Raw genomic sequence first — 18,024 nt, forward strand, 5'->3', positions numbered from 1 at the left:
ACTCACCCTTACGTATAACACCATTCCATAATTCAGACTTCAAGTTTATACAATAAATAAAGATGTTTCTTTTACTCACAAACCAGAACCAGTGGTGAAAATATAGCTCTATAAAATTAAAGAAAAACCCATACCACTTTAACCAACGATCGATCGCTCTTCTCCTATGGGCAATGGTATACGCTTTATTTATGGAATGTTGGCCACTATGCGTCTTCCCAATTTCGGGGGTTTTAATCAAAATTGGCTTAAAAGCAGGGAGGAAATCCCTTACTGCAGGAAATATCAGAAGGGGTGAAGAGCAAGGAAATGAAACCTTTTCAACCCTCTTTTCAAAAAGCAATATTTGTATACACACACACACTAACACACCAAATCCAACGGTACGTACCCTGGTTTTCGATCCTGTCCGCAGCCGTAGCAATGTCCTTATGCTTTGAATGGATGAAGGCAACACTCGAATCACATTGCTGCTTCTTGAGCGAGCCCTCGCCGTGACTGAGCTGAACAAATGGGACAGAAAATGGGAAACAACTTTCCCTTTCTCTCCTCTTGTTCGCAGCAGAGATGTTCGTGGAACAATTTGCTTTGTTAAATTCACAGCACCCCTGGCACGGCCGATGTGGACCGATGAGACGCTTGGCTTGTACTGACGTGTTCCGCCATTACGATTTTGTTACATTTGCAGCACCCAGCTCGAGCGTCTGCTGTACAATATAACCCTCCTTTTCGATGCTGAGAACACAGCAATGGATCGAATGGAAATGGTGGGTAGGGGACAGCGGATGTCGGAAGAGTAGAGGGGAAAAGAGAATGTAAAGCAGTGACGGTTAGTTGCATGAAGCATACAAAGAGCATACGCACATACACATACGCACAGCGATCGCCATTTTGTACGGATCAAGCAAACTGAAAAAAAGTTTAAACAACTTTAGAACCATTCCACCGGTGTAAAAGAAACAACACTTTTCCAGTGCATGGACTTAGAAAGGCAGAACAATGAACAAAATGGATTCGTAAAAACTTTCTTTTATTAGCTTCTTTCAGCTAAAGGTTAGAAGGCACCACGGGATCGGCGCAGTCATGTCGATCCAACAACATGTGCCCGTCATGGATTTAAACCTCGAATGGACTGAGCTTCTCTTATCCACTGAGGAGCCCCAAAAAAGGTCCTTCTTCCGCCCATATGCAAATATTAAGCTTGGTACCATTGCAGTTGCGAATCCCAGTAGAGCCAAAATTAGTCGACTTCTACTCATATTATGTATCATTCAATGACTACCATTTGCAAAGATCATGCATTGTTATTACCACAAATCAGGAAAAGATGCTAACGATGAAATAAGCCAAAAAGATTACACATAATTATGCTAACGATAACACTCTCTAGATGATCATCAGAATTGATCAGCTCGATCCAATGATGTAAAAAAGATCGTTACACAATTATGTACTAGATGTTATTTGTGATCATCACAGATATTCGATCGCTTGTCAACACACTCCTGTTTAATTAGATTGTAGTATCAATGAACGTGTCTTCATAAAAGACAGATCATTTTACAAATGAATGATAAGGAGATCTATTTTACCTGTCATTCGTTTAAATCTCGTATGCTAATGATATAATAAATCCAACAAAGGGTTTAACGGTAAGTGAACTGCGCGGAGGTCAGGGGCCATGGATGCATATAGTACGGTGGGTAGAGTAGAGGGTTGAAAATAAGGGGCACTGTGGTTTTATGGGGCTCCAAGCATGATAGAGGCCCTATGTTCGGGCCCCCCCCCCCCCCCCTCACCACTTGTCAGTTACATAGACGAGTGAAGACTAACCCCCCCCTCCCCCCTCCCACCCTTCGCACAGCACTAAAAATGGCCGCTGAGTACCTCCAATAGCCCAAACCTGTCACTTTATTTATCAAGTCAAGAATAATCCAATATTGATAATACACAACTAAATACTATGGATTAGAAGAAAATCTTACCTTTTCGTCCTTTATTTATTCACAGTGAGAAGACAAAATACTGGCTTTTCGTGTTTAAGCCTTTTGTTAACCCAACAATCGCACAGCTAATTGGATATTTACTCGCCATTCATTGTAGGAATATCCTATAAAGAAAAGAAGAAGAAAACATAAGATTAATATCGAATTATTTTTTCTACACATTTAAAGAATTCGATAAAATAAAGGGAACACGTGAATAGCCATCGTTGAAATGTTTAACAACTTCTAATTATCGTGCATATACTAAAAGGTCAGTTCCGTCTTTATACTAAATACTAATAGACCATAGTATGGACCGTCCACCGTAGCGCAAGAACTGACTTTCCGGCTATGTGATATTCACTAATAAGTCTCGAAAATCTGTATAGGCCGGCATGACTGCGTAGCTGGTTACGCCAAATAAAAAATGAAAAAATCTTGAAGATAAAAGATATTATGTTGTTATTATGTAAAAGATATTATGTATAATATTATCCGCGACATTTTATCAGGATCTATAGCTTGTGTCTGCTTAGGATCTCAACTAACCATTATCCGCCATTGGAAATAATAAGTGGATAATAAGTACACGAGTGGAGGCCCTAAGCGATCTCACACCAGTAGGCCCTGAATATTAGTTGCGCGCAAATGAAGATTGAGGTATTCACCCGAGGAAAAAGATCAAGAATATAATTTGCTTATATGTGGAGGTGGTTCTTTTATTCAGAGCCCTCTCAGGACCTCGAGTCCCTAAACGCCCGCTTAGTTTGCGTAGTGCCTGTTCCGCGTCTTCCACATAGAAGTTCCTGTTATCTGGTAACAAAACATTTCATGCATTTCAAAAAATGTTCAAAATAATCACGTTACCTAGTCACACAATCAACAGCACGAGTGAATCATCAATTTATAGATGTAGCACTACAAATCAACACCACAAAGATGGTAAAACTCTTAAAAAGCCCACGCACAAGTAAATGTATTCCAAGTTTAACAAAATCAGAAAATAACGTCCCGACTTCTCACAACGCCTCTTTGTTATTCGTGCGCAATTCCCGCGGTAACACACCAAGTCATTTTGTGCGGATCTCTCGCTTCTGCTCATCTAAATTTGTATACAGCTATCGCGTTTGCTCAACCGACTGCTGAGAGATTGACGGCAATGCTGGAGGCAAACGCAGCTAGTAAGAAGAACATGAAATTGGAAAAAAATAGAATCACATTAACGCACACATTCGCAGGCCATCGAATACGAACCACTCATACACACTTACACGATGGGCGCTTTCCCTCTCCTACGAAACAAATGGTTGTGCTCGATTGAGAGTAATGGTTTTCTCGTTCTCGCCAGTGGAAAACCACCCTTCACAGATTACCGTTTTGCCCATCCTACAGAAAAAAATCCATCCCTTTGTATGGCTATGTAGTGGAGAAATGGAATCCAGGTGGCTACACAAAAATCCCCTGCCACCGTTGGAGGGGAAAATTCAAGCAACCCTCGCGCATACATAAGCCATTTTCTATGGAGGGGAGGAGGCACCGTACGAATAGCAGGAATGACAAATCATGAACCCCTACCCATCGGACACAACACATGCAACCTCTACCAGAGCCGCATTTCAAGCGAAACAGAAAGAGACGAAATTATTCAGAAAAACCATCTGCCCTGAACATCACCAAGCCGTCGAATCCGATAGGAATGAACTCCGTAGTCGGAGTATGTGTGTGTGTGTGTTTTTTTTTCCTTTTTTTTGTTCATTGTCTTTCCGTCCCTTCCACTCCGTAAACCATTAGCTACATCAAGCCGCCAAGGTATAAGTAGAAAGAAGACCAACACGCTAGAAGAACAGCACTTTCAATACGAAGGCGAATGGATGGATGGTTTGTGCTTCGCTTCACCACGCTACCCTTGGGAATCGCCTTTGCGGGGCAGGGAAAGAACGCAAGATGAAAAATGACTGTTGAAGGCGTCCAAGTGTGCTAATGGGATGGCTGGGGCGTAGAGGGTAACAAGAAAAAAAAAACACACACACAACAAGTCGAAAATCTCTTCCCTTGCTGCTGCTTTTCGTAACACGAAACCCGTTGCAATCGCTCGCTTTTCGCAAAACTGCATCGAAATGGATAGTTTATTCGTACATAATCAACTAAAAATGAAACCAAAAAAATCACATAACTGGTACAAAGATGCCATGGAATAATTCATTGCAATCATTACTGTAAATCAACTTGGTAAATTGAAAGAAACTACATCTAGGTGTTAACGGGTACACAATGAACAATTTCGCTTTGCACAGCATTTAGTGAAGAAGTTGCTGCTTAGCAATTTTATTTCAATGTCGTACGGCTTTGATGAAATTTTGGTTCTTTTTAGATTAAAACTAGTGCCTAACCATAATTTATTTGGTGGTGCACAAGCACACGCAATGCGATGTTGCTGTTTAAGAAATGAAGTGTATTGCAGAAATAATTTTAGACATGTATTTTCTATTATATAACAAATTGTAAAACAATTATTTCGTCAGAAACCACAGAGCTAAAGCAATTCGTTAGAACGCGTTTGCATGGCAGAAGAAACTGACTACATGGAATAATTGACATTAGAACGAAAGAGACCAAGGTAAAGAACAAGCGAGACAGAAACAACACATCCATCTATCTTCTTTTATTCGGAGAATTGCGGGAGATAGAAGCCGCGATAATTGTTTTATTTGAATATTGCAGTTTTTTATTGAATGGAAAAATGCAAACTCTATTTGAAAATAACTTTTTATAGTACAGAAAACCACATAAAGGAAGGTTTTAGCTTTTAGCTTCCGATTTATATTGTTTGTACTTATTGCTGCATACATGGGATGATTTGGGTCAGTTGATGGGTAGTTTTTATTTTCCTAATTGTTCTTTTCAAAAAAAATTACGTATATGGTAAAATAAATGTGTTGAATAATAAAAAAACGACCAACATCACAAGAAGAGCGTGAACAAACGTATGGAATGCTATTTAAAACAACATTTTGGCTTCTATTAAGGGAGATTTGAAGTTTTGTTATAAGTTAAATTGGAAGTTAAGCGCCGGTTAGAAACCATTAAAAAGCGATTGGTACTGATTTACCAACATGTTAACCGTTCTTACAGCAGCGTATATCGTGCCTAAGTTTCAGTTGCTTTGCAACACCGTAGGAAGTCGCATAAAGTTGCTTAAAATTTTCCAAATCGAAAAACTTGCCTGGCCGTTTCGGAAAGACCGGAAAAAAGTTCCGTCGGCAGCAGCGCTGCCAACATACCAGGAGACCAGCCAATAAGCGGTATCTCCCGCCAGAAGCCAACCAGCGGTAATCTCAACGACCGGAATGCGTTTGGTGTACGAAGCAGCGAAGGCAATAGAAAGAGACAGCGAGACACCTGGGCTAGAAAGCAGTGCGAATGAGAAAGAAAGTAAGCAATCAAGCCGACAAGATGCAATGCACATGCGATGATGCTCTCTTTCACGGCATCTCCATCTCCGTCCACACACGCGAGGCTAAATCCACAGATCCACAACACGCTGCGAGACGGAACCACTGTGGCTCACCCTCTACTCTTGCCAATGGTGGGCGAATACAAATCTTCCCCGCATGGTATCGCCCCTGCCGATGAGTACGTGATGGTGCCCGGAAACCAGCATGGCGAAAAAGATGGCAGCACCAACAACGCTCGGGCATTTCGACCAACGGCGAGAGAAAGTAACAGGCGGACAAGAATTCTCCCCGGAGAGAGGTAGCGCTCACAGCGCGTTCAACTGACTGCCAACTTTGAGCTGGTATTGGTGAACTTTCGCTTCTATAAACTGTGACGCTGAAAAAGGGTCCAATCTCGTTCGATTCCTCGCTTTGTCGGACTATAATTCTATTACTTTTTACCTTATATTCTCCGACCATTACCGACCGCTCATTCTATTTTGAACGATAACTGCTAAGCTTGGCTTTTTATTATCAAAAGAAAAAAAAGCACACACATCATTTGCCAGAGCCCGTTTGTTTACGACGATGGTTGCACACTCATACATTCTCATTCCAAGCAATACATGGCCACACGAACACATGCTTACCTCCTTTGCCGTACATCTGGCGAACAATGCTGTCAGCGATTAACTGACAGCATCGAACCACAAACGTCAAACAGTTTGTTTGGGTCGCCGTCCCTCATCGTCGCATTCAACATACGCTCGAATGAGTTTTGTCTCATCATTTAGTGATAAGAGACCAATAGTGCGGACAGTGCCAAGATAAACAATACCACAAAGCCACAGAGTCCGAAACAGTGGCGTAAAATTTATGGGTTTACTTTCATTCGTCCTTCACCCTCGTTTGGATGTGTGCAGAAAATTCGTACCGTGCGACCAATGATAAGAGAGCGGAATAGATTGCAGCGAGGTGTTTGCAAGATATAGCTCATCAGTGTGTGACCTTCTCTCGTAGCGACAAGTTCAGCGCCATTTACTGCTACGGCCGGGCGCAGCGTCCATTCCACTTCGATCAGCTGTGACAATCATTTGTTGTTGCCCTTTCGGTAAGTTTTGATCGTGAAATTATGACAGTTGTGTTATTGTTGCGAACCTCTTCACTGTTGCGTATGCGCAACGGACACGGTAATACGTAAAACCGGCTGTAGTCAAGTGGTAATTATCAAATGCATTTCGTCGCTCCTTGACCTTGACGATACACGGTCGGCCCGGGTAGAAAGGTGAAATTGTCAAAAATTCTTGAAGGACAAGAGCGGCGGAAAACGCGACTGTCAAACGAAGCATACACGCAAAACATCATCCCCTCACGCACACCCTCTCGTGTAACCCTTGGTTACGAAGGTATTGCAAGTAGCAAGCACCACCAACCAATGCGTACAGTTGTGTGAGTGAGCACGGGACAAGCTAATGTTTTACCGGCCGGGAGGCATAACAGTGCAACGTTGCCAGATCTCGCACCGCACGCACTTGCATATTGTGGTCGATTCAGTTGAACTAAAGCAATTAAGAATGAAAAATACATTTAAAGAAGTGTTGAACAAAGCGTTTTCTGCTTTTCGTGTGTCTCTAAAAGCATAAGAAGGCCGAAGTGTGATCAGTAGAAAAGGCTTGTTCTGTATGACTTCTGTACACCAACTCAAATAGTTCATAGGAGAAAGCACCGTCGGCAGAAATGGAACATTACAGGACCATGTAAAATAAGACCAAAAATATGAAAAGCCATCATTGTACTTTGTGTATGTTCTATGAAAGAGTATTTTCAAACGGCAATAAACAAAAAAAAAATATTAAAAAATGCTTCAATAATTTGTATAATTTATAAAAAAATGCTATTAGATGGTTTGCTTATACTGTAGTCATTATTTTACTAGTTTCATAATCAAGAGAATAGCCCCTGTAAAGTAGTAGTGAAAGTAGTTTATTTTGGATGCAAGTATTTCAAATGTAAATTTTAAAAATACGAACTTATTGTATAATGGATTCGCATTTTGCTTTCCTCATTAATTATTTGATTTATAGCAATCGCTGAGATTTAGATTTGACCGCGGTACAATATTTTACTGTAGGAAAAATTACCGAAAAAAAACTAATACAGCCTGTATAACATTATGTATATTATATCTATATATATAGTTTTCTTCTTCTTGCTTGGCTATATAAAAGTCACTGTTATAGTAGAGTCCTTTCTATACTGGTTTGAAATAATGCTAAAATAATAACAATTAGATTCAACTTAAAATCGATTGAAACCATCTTTAACACAAATTATATATTTTTAAAAACAAACATTAAAACGTAGCATTTTGCTGCAGAATGCACGTTCAGCCTATCCACAACATCGCTTCGCATAAAAATGCACACACGTAAGGATTTGTGAATTTTGGCGATACATCCCTACCTCTACGACCCTTTGACCCGATTAGATCGGGTCATCCAAAACACTGTTCACCCCTTGCACCCGTCCCAATCGGCTGGAATGAAATGACTGCAGCCTTAAACCATATGATTCCCTGTCATGTTGACCTTGATCTACATCCCGCTGCTGAATTCGCGCTATATTCGTCATCATATGTGTAATCGCCATAGATTCCTCGTCATCGTTGGGTGAGAAGCAAAGTGCTGTACGTCAACATCCCTCCATCATCACCCGTTATAGCCTCTCCGCGTCATCCCAGACGTTGCTCGCGGTTCGCTACTGAGTATTTATATATTCTTTTCCTCCAGCGCTGTAACATGAGCGTTGTGGCGCACCAGAGAAGGATTGGAATGGAAATCGAATGCATCGTCTATTTTGTATGGCGGGAGAGCAGAGGGCGATAAAGATTTCTACATTTCACCAAAGGAAAAGGGTATGATTGGGGAAGATACAGGTGTATCAGGGGATCGATAGGCAAAAATGCCCTAAAAGCGAACTTCGAAGAAATATTAGAATAATGTTATTTTCATTGTGTACGCTTCCCAATACTCTGAATTTGGCAAACCATATCTTAATTTTTCAGCTATGCCACGAAACCTTAGACAGGCCTTTTTGTATAAATAAACCACTGGTGGCTAGATTAATAGCATTAAGAACGCGTATACACATTGATTGTAAAACCAATACAACAATGACAAACTTACCATCAAGCTGTAGCACCAACACTATATCAAGACGATAATCAGCCAGGAACTAAGAGGAGCTCTATATTCAATTCAGCTAATAAATCACTTATGGATTCAATTTGCCCTTCTTATACTTCGACAGGCATTAATTCATACATCGACACATTTTCCTGCAAAGAAACGAAAAAATAGGTAACTAACAGAGGTTCCACGAATTTAGTGACGCTTGTTTTGATGTTTACAAAACTATTAATTATGAGCTTCAAACGTTCAAAGCGTCAACACTTGGCTCATATTAACCGAAATTGGACATTTGTTTCGCGCAAATTAAAAACGACGCTCCAAAAATGATTTATGTTAATTTATGGTTTTCAGCTAACCCTCCCCATTCCTTCTCTTAAGAGCTCTTCCGTAAGCCACGTAGAGCGGACAAGTCTTGACCGCGACCTTCCACATCCCAGATGAACCTTGTGTTTCACTTTTTTTTTGCTGTTTCAAACGAAACCCATACGACGAGTCCCTTGTTCGATGCGATTAGAGAAGAGACCCTTCGTCCCTGGCAGGGGGCGCGCTTAGAAGTGTTTTTAGCAATGAATGCGAAATGGTCACATGCTCGCACATAATAGAACTGCTTTGTTATTCTTATGGGTTTCTTCCTCCCTATTCTTTCCTTCCCAAACTCAACCCAACCGAAAGGTCATCGGTCTCCGCCCGAAGAGATCTATGTAACTAAGAACGTAAGGAATCTAATAATTTGGATTCGTTCCAGGAAGAAGGCACTGTGTGTTTGGTTGGAACTGGAGTGCACGTGTTTTCTTTTCCGGGGGATTTTTTTTTCTCCTCCTGGTGTTCAGAATCATCCCAGTGAAAGTGATAGTTTTCCACCACGACCACTATTCTCTCTCTTTCTCTTTACCATCAAGCGACGATTGCAAACAGTGACGATTTGGTGTGTCCTTCCGAATTTATATCTTGCAGCATCGCCTTTGCTTCACCGCATTCGCTTTTAGGCTCATTGTGCTGGCTACAAAAGCAAAAGGATTTAGTGATGATGACCTTTGGCTGGAGCTGCGATGCGATGGTGGTTCAGCCTCTAACAAACGAGGTTACGTTTGGCAAGCGCTGTCACAATGGAAAGATGCCAACCAGTATCGAATGACCTCAAAACGACCGGATATTTATTGGCACTCCAAATGGAAAATAATACTACTAAATCGCCAGGAAAACCTGTAAGAAAAAAATGATCTCATTGCTAAGAATGGTAGATCAGGAAAGAGCTATATCCGACATTGGAAAAAGTGCAAGGAAACGAATGAATGTGGGGTTAAGCAACTGCTTAAAACAGTACTCCTAATTTTAGAAGTAACGCAAATCTCTCACACAAACTCTTCCCAACATCATCTGATTGTAATCAAGCATGTTATTTATAGGCTCATTTTGATACCACCCCTCCCAATCCAAGCAGTGCCACCAGTTGCACTCCAATGATAAAAAATGCTTGTTTTAGTGTGAATTTTGCACTTCTGCAGTGGGAGGAAATTACTGCAAGAATTCATCGCAATAAATGAGGAAAACAGCTTCCACCTGGGTCTTTCGCTTTAAGCAACCGCGTGTTTCATTTTGTTAAAACGGAAAGGATGTGCATTTTCTTTTATGCTGTCCGTTTGCTTGATTGAGAATTTCCCGTTCGTACGGGCGGGTGTTGTTTTTTGCCCTTTCTTAATAGTGAAAATGCACAGGATTACGGTGAAGCGAGAGAAAGAATTTCGCCAAAGACGTGAAATTTTTCGCTTTCGCTGTCTCGAAGCGAACATTGAAGGAGCATCCATCCATCCATTTGCTTGATGGCGGTTTATCGTGTTTTCCGTTTTGGAGCTGCAAAATGTCGCGTTGGATGGTTTGAATTTTGTACGTGCAATGAATTATGTGTTTCAGTCGAACGCATCCATTGTTGAGGAGATAGGTTATGTTCCCCTTGTGAAGAACGTATAAAGCAAGCACTGCCAGAAGCGCAGTACTAAAGGATATTTAAATAAGTAAGAGCTCTTCAAGGACTTTTGATAATTTTTTAAAACTCGCAAAAAATATTTATTGTACAAACATATATTTTTACAATTTTACAGTTGTTTCAAAACATAATCAAAACATTAATTTGATAGCCTTCTGCAAACGTTTCCGAACGAGTTATTTGCAAGCGCGTTGTAAAGCTTCCGTTTCTTTGAAGATATTTATGCTTTCGTTCACTAGGATTATTGCTCGCGCAGCATAATAAATCGTTCCTTTCAAGTCGGCACAATCTAGCTTCTAGCCTTTGCGGGGCGTTTCCCATCCTTGTTCTCATGTTGAGGAGTGGGTTTGTTTTGAAAACTTTTTACATTTTCGCAAATCCCGCGCAATAGTGTAGTGAAGAAGGCAACAACCGGGGATGGGCAAAAATTGTTTGCATACTGTTTGTACAAGAGTTATTGGGTGGGAGTGGAGTGGATATTGTATAAAAATGTATCACTAACAAGGCACGTTCACGCTCTGTAGTCGCGTTCGTTGAAAGATGGTTTGAATGTGCATTGGCTGTAAGAAGATTTTCATTGGAGACCAGCATTGTTTCGTTCAAAACCAGAAATACTGTCCATGTTGCGACAGTGACAATTTTATACTCTATACTAAATACAGTTGAGTTATTGACACATTTACTATCCTGTCTGGGGCCGCTGTTTGACGGTGAACTAATCGCTTAAGCCACATCTGGCGCCAATGTTTTAATTGAGGCATATTCTCAAAAAATTAAGGAAACGATTCGAGACGGTACCATTGGTAACCATGACAGCATTGACAGGTTACAAGGAGGTGTTATACATTACGCTAAATGTTTCAAACGAAGTTCTAACAATAACCTCTAACAGTATGATGGGCCTGATAGTCATCATGTGGATGCAAGAATTCGAATGCAATAAACATATTGTTTGTCGATGTGGAACAGATAATGATGAAGCTATTCGAAAAAGCCATATCACACTTTAACTATAAATTAGGTACTACAATACGCAAATGGGTTTATCTTGTGAGATGCAATACTCATTCTCATGATTGTTGTTCTATTTTGCTCTAATAATAAAATAATACTAACGGCAAACACAACAGGATTCTCATTTCGTCAGATTCGCAAGCTTTATCCACCAAAATCTAGATCCCATTTTTGTTTTGTTGTGGTAGTTCCTCTTTAAGTCGTCGCTTGGCTGCGTTGTGAATGTTTTTCTTTTTCTTTTTACTGTTGTTGTTGGTTCTCGTGCGTACATACGTATGTTTTGCAATGCTACGCGATGGATGCGGGAGGTGTGATTGTGAAAGCACCCGAACATCCCCTATTCGTGAGACGAACGAGCCACTCTGGTGGTCGGTTTGATTTGGCCCCGGGAGAGAACCGCAAAGCAGCCAGATGTCTGCCCAATCTCCGACTCCGACGCTCGCGCGCCTTCTTTTTCGCAATTTCTTCGTTTTACACCGTCAACTTCGCGAGTTGGGGTTTGAGGACGATGTGGACGGATATGAAGGCCTGCAACGTCGCAGCGGGTTTGCGCCCATCTATTTCGCCAATGAAGAAACGGCAGGACGGAATTCTTTCATTTTTTGGGGGATAGTCTGACAGGATCTGACCTGAGGCAAGCATGTAGCACCAGCTACCTGTTTCATAGATTTTTTGTGCGATTTTGGGGCCATAAGAGGCTAGAAAAAAGGATGTTTAGTTTTTTCTATCTTTATGTGTTAGGCTATGAACGGAAGGTCCGTTTAAAAATCTTAAGAACATTTTATTCCTGACAACTGGAGACCAGCGAAATACGAAGGGAAAGAATGAAAATAATGAAGAAATTTTTACTAAAAACATGTTCTTCATTATTAAGCATCAGATAATGAATTAACAGTCAAAAATGTAATAATCAATTGACAAGATACGTAGATCAAATGTGAAACAAAGTTGGGTCTTCCACAACCTTATAAATTGTTCAATATTTTTCAACTCAAATATGTTTTATGATTAATGTAGATCGTTAGATAGATTTTCAACATATTTTTCTACAATTTGTATTGAGCAAACAATTGTTTTGTACAACCACTAATGCTTCTCACGAACATTTACAAAGAACATAAGTGAAACAAAGTTACCAAAATTGATTTGAAACGCCATACACTTCAATACAGTTGCTTGTGATAAGTAAATAAAAGGCCGCTCAAACTAAATTAGGCATGCGTAATTAAGTTTGAATATTAATGAATAAGTAATAATCAGTGGGTTATTGTTGGCCGAGCCAAAGCCATTAAAGTACCGCTGATGTCGAGGAGTTGATTAGATGGAAAGGACAGCTGATGATTTCAATTAAAAGTTGTTCGTTTGGTATATAGCACGTCATCAAATGCATAAACGATAATTTAGTATGATGTGACAAATTATGAGAAACTTTCAGGTAGTTTGTAAACATCATGAATATTAGATCATTAGTTTTGTCGTCTAAAAATAAAGAAAGTAAGCAGAATTTTGCTTACTTTTATTGTTTAATAACTGAGTGGGTATGAAGGATGTTCTTACTTCTTTCAAAGTTTACCCCTTTGTTCTTTCAGTGCCATACAACAAACAACTTTATTCTCTACAGATCAAAGTATTTCTCTTGGCAAAGGTAACAAAGTTGAAAAAAATCTTTATGTTGGCTATCCTTCCCACACACACACACACACACACACACACACACACACACACACACACACACACACACACACACACACACACACACACACACACACACACACACACACACACACACACACACACACACACACACACACACACACACACACACACACACACACACACACACACACACACACACACACACACACACACACACACACACACACACACACACACACACACACACACACACACACACACACACACACACACACACACACACACACACACACACACACACACACACACACAAACGAGTGGGTGGGTAAGGTTACTCAATCTGATGATGACGTTAATTATTGTTATTACTATTACGATCGCTTTCTAACCCGTGTCGTCCACCGGCTTGAGTGTCCTCCGCCCACGTTTCATCAGTGGTAAAGTTCAATGTGAAACCGGTTCATTTGCGATACGAGAAGTCTGAAGGAACTACACTACCGGAAGGCCGAGCAGAGCCGCCGAGTATGAATCGGGATGGTTCAGTGCCACGGTGTGTGCGCGCACGTACGGTAATGTTGGGCATGTCTCGCCATGCACGAGACACGCCATGTCGGGCGTGAGAAGCGTAACGGACGCTGCCGGTCCAGTGCGGACCGGTGTGGAATGATAGTGTACAGTGGACGGAGAAACGAACGAACGCCGCCATGGCAACCGTCGCATTTGGTGACGTTTTCGCACTCGTCGCTCGGTGTAACGACCTTGACTGGCTTCAATCGTTGTACGGTTTCGCACTACCAGGTGGGCTGTGCTACCAGGCGCCACCAGGTACTGCCTCCGCTGCCATTCCTGCCCAAACGGAATCGCATCCTCTAATTTCGTTGGGTTTGTTTCCTTTTTTCCATCAACCAACAAATTTGTAATGCAGTTTTGATCCCGGCTCCGAGCGGTACAGAACCGTACAGAAAGACATTCACGTATTAGTGAGCGAAGGCAAAAAGAAGAAGGCACCTTCTTTCATTTCTCTTCGCCTTGAGCAAGAGAGCATTTTTGGTGTGTATCATCATCCGTGGTATGCTATATTTTCGCCCATACCAATCATTTGTGCTCCCCCTCGTAGCACGAGCTTCTGAGCACACCGTTTGCAGTGCAAAATATTCCACAGATTCCACTGAGCACGAAATACGAAAAGGCTACAAACAGAACGCGTCAGAAAAACTTGTTTTCGAATGCATTGGTTCTCTTTTTTGTCCTTCGTCGCGAGTAACATGGCAGCTGAGTCGTCTTTGAGTGCAATAGTTCGTTCGATTAAAAAACCGATTATATTATCATACCGCAAAAAAAATGGAAGACGAGAGCAAATGGGTAGATAAATGGAAGGAATTATTATAAAAGATAAGACAAACGGCCTCCAAAGGACTCAGAAATCAGAGATACATTTTATCCACCAATCGTAAAAATTATCAAAATATTCAATATTCAAAGCGAAATTGCCTCTTTAGATTTAAGATAAACTATAAAACACTGTGTAAATCCATACAATCCTATGTATTTGGTAGCCTTACGTACACGGTTCAACTCTCATATCGATCCATTTTTCTCCTGCTGTATGTATCAAGGAGATAGTTAGATCCTGAATAGCAATTTTCTACATTTTTACAGCGACTAAGCAGCAACATTCTGTCTTGTCGATCTTTCATGATAAATAATTATCATAAATCAATTTATGGGAAAACAAACTGTGAACCAGGTATACGTTCTTTTAAGAAAATATTTTACCATGAAATGCACTGTAGAACAATTTAATGTACATATTATACTTTTCATAATTAATATGTATGCTTTTCTATATAATGGTTTCTATAATAATATTTGAAGAATATCGAATGAAGTTTTATAAGGATTTTTAAGTATCGGTGTTTATATCTTCATCATAGTGATCATACTTGGTCTCCCGGTGAGCCCTGTAACGATGAGTAGTTGCTTTCTGTGATTTTTGTGTTCATCCACAGATGAATAATCTGTAGTTATTGGATCAGAGCGTTTTTTTTATGAAACGGTGTACATTTTTTCGGAGAAATCAGAAAAGATAATAAAAGGAAAGCCAAGGAAATAAGAGTTCTTACGTGATTGCTTCTTATTTTGATAATTGCAAATTGCCACAGTGTGCCTTCTTTAGCCACTAACTGCTTGGCTAATTGCGAGTGGTTGTTGCATACTTCTCGGACATGCCGGCCTATAGAGGCTTTCGAGACTTATTCAGTACTTTCAGTTGTCGTGAATTAAGCAGGCAAATGTAATGAATTCTTGAGCAGTTCTTGTTCTGGTGGCCCCTATCAGACACCAGACTGAGGATCTTGATCAGAAATAACTAAATAACAACATCAATGATTCGTTCACAACCATTCCCACTCAATCTGGGCGCGTGCTTTCATTCATCAAGCAGCAATCCATTCAACCTGTCAATCATCTACGCAAAGCACACATTCCAACGCCAGTAGTCGATCGAGCGACACCAATTGTAACCCTTCGTGCGTAGTAGCAGCTGATTTTGACAGGTCATTTCAGCGCTGTTCTATCCACTCTCGCGGGACACCACAATGAATCGAGCCTCTTCTACCCGCTATTGTGCGGCCATTATCATGTCAAATAGTCGCGTAGCTACCGTGGAAGTGAGAAAAAACACAACAACGATACAGATGAGATGCCGTGTCAAATCATGCAGTCGTCAAACGCGTATCAGGTTGTGTGTGCACTGCGACGCTTCCAAACGCAAGATCAGTGGGAATTGTGTCGTGTTGCTCTTTCTTGTTATGCAGCTTGGTTCGATTATGCAGTTCAAAAAATGGCAAAGCGTGGATCCGATAATGACCTATCATTAATCAAATTGTACTGCCTCGAAGGCAAACTTCTGGCGTCCGTACGTGAATGTGCTGTTCTCGTCAGTCCCGCGGATTGATATGGAGGACAGCTTCAATCTGGGAAGTGTCTGTCCGACGTCTTCTGTTTTACAGTACAAATTCGTTGTGTAGTTTTATTCCTACACCTTTCAGTAGTATTGTATTGCACTTGAATGATTTATTTAAACGTAATGAGTGAATTCGTGTATGTTTGTATTTTTCGTTTCACAAGCGAAATTTGAATCAAATTGCTGAATGTTGTTACAAATAAGTGTTCCAAAATTTCAATTGTTTTTTTTTTTTGTGGGAATACTTACGAAACAAACTGTAATGCCCAGACGTGCCGGTATTCAAGCCTATCATTAATTAAGACCCAAGAACATCTGACGACAATAACTGAGAAGGATAGATACATTACTGTAACATTACATACGATGTCCTGCTACGCAGGCTACGATTTCTGGCAAAAAGACTCCACGAGGACGTAATTTCTATCCTTCTCGCTCGTCCGTTTTCGAACATTTGGGCCGTACGCGTTGCGTTCTATCATCTTATGCGAAAGATAATTCGTTCTTAGAAGCCCAATTCAAAACCCAGACAGCAACACCATCACACAGCTGTAGGTTTGTGTGTGTGGTTGTGCATGATAATCTTCATAGATCGAAATGGCGCAAAGAACAGAAAATAGCTGGAAAAAGGTAAAATATCATACACCCGTTGCCTTTGTCGTCGTGTATGGGTAGAAGGTCCTTGGGTTTCCCTCTTCTCTAGAGTTCAAAGAAGGTGAAACGGAGCAAAAAAAGAGAGAACTAGAGATATATAAAGAGAGAGAGAGCGAGAGAGAGAGAGAGAGAGAGAGAGAAAGAGACAAAGGTGAAAAAGTAAGAGAGAAGAGAAGATATAACGAGAAGGATAGGAAGAAACGAAGGCGACATTTAATCGAAGGAAACAAAGCGATCCTCGAAAAAAAAGCAGCACAGGATATGGTTTGGGCTGGTTGGCACCGCGGTTCAGTCGCTTAGGTTTAGCACAGCCGTTCCAAAAGGCGTACATACACACATCATTACCGTTAGCATGGCCCTGGTATGGCGGCAGTTTCGGCACGGTTTTTCGTTCCCTTTTACTGTGTTTCATGCTGTTCTTGTTTTTTTATAATTATCAGATCCGATCAATCATTAGTTTTTCACTTGGTTGCGATCGCCTACCAAAGATCCTTTTCAAAGGTACAGGGTGTTGATTGTTTTTCATATATTCTTTATAACACTATACTTCCTTTTTATAGTTTCATTTCTACCTTTCATTCTTTTTGATAAGTACTGGTACAGTTTAGTTTTTCGTATTTTTACTTTATACAACAGTTATTCAGAAAATAATAAATACGACGGGGTCCTATTATATTTTATTTTTAATTTAATACATAATTAATTCTTCAAATATTGTGTAACATTCGTTATTATGGAAGCTGCGCACAATGTTTTCTTTTAATATGAAACAAACAACAATATAATACATGGAGTCGTTTTAATTTTTTATGAAATAAAGATGTTGTGTTGTTGTAACTCGAACAAAATAGTCGATTGTATTGTAATGTAATAAATAACAAATGTTCCTTTACGAAATCTTCAACGAACGTAAAATGGGAACCTTCTATGGAGGTAAAATGTGGAAAAATTAATCCACATCCGGACTAGCGTACCAACCTTTCGTTCGGTTCAACCTCACAGTATTATTTTCCGCACATGCTCTTGATTTCTAACGAAAGCAGCAGCACCACCAAATACACTCACACATACACACTGCCACACAAAACGCACCGTAACGCACTTTTCGTAATGTATATTTAAATAACAGTGTGTGTGTGCG

At 40.5% G+C, this 18,024-nt stretch overlaps 1 protein-coding gene across 1 annotated transcript in view; it reads left to right on the forward strand.

Moving 5' to 3' along the window:
* Positions 1–6,131: 6,131 nt before the first annotated feature.
* The window catches only part of LOC121590864 (D-2-hydroxyglutarate dehydrogenase, mitochondrial), a 43,115-nt gene continuing 31,222 nt past the window's right edge, over positions 6,132–18,024 (forward strand). Inside the window, exon 1 of the mRNA XM_041910970.1 lies at positions 6,132–6,530. The gene's annotated coding sequence lies outside the window, so the exon portion shown is untranslated. The remainder of the gene's footprint in view (positions 6,531–18,024) is intronic.

The sequence above is a fragment of the Anopheles merus genome, chromosome 2R, assembly GCF_017562075.2.
Source record: "Anopheles merus strain MAF chromosome 2R, AmerM5.1, whole genome shotgun sequence".
Taxonomy (NCBI): domain Eukaryota; kingdom Metazoa; phylum Arthropoda; class Insecta; order Diptera; family Culicidae; genus Anopheles; species Anopheles merus.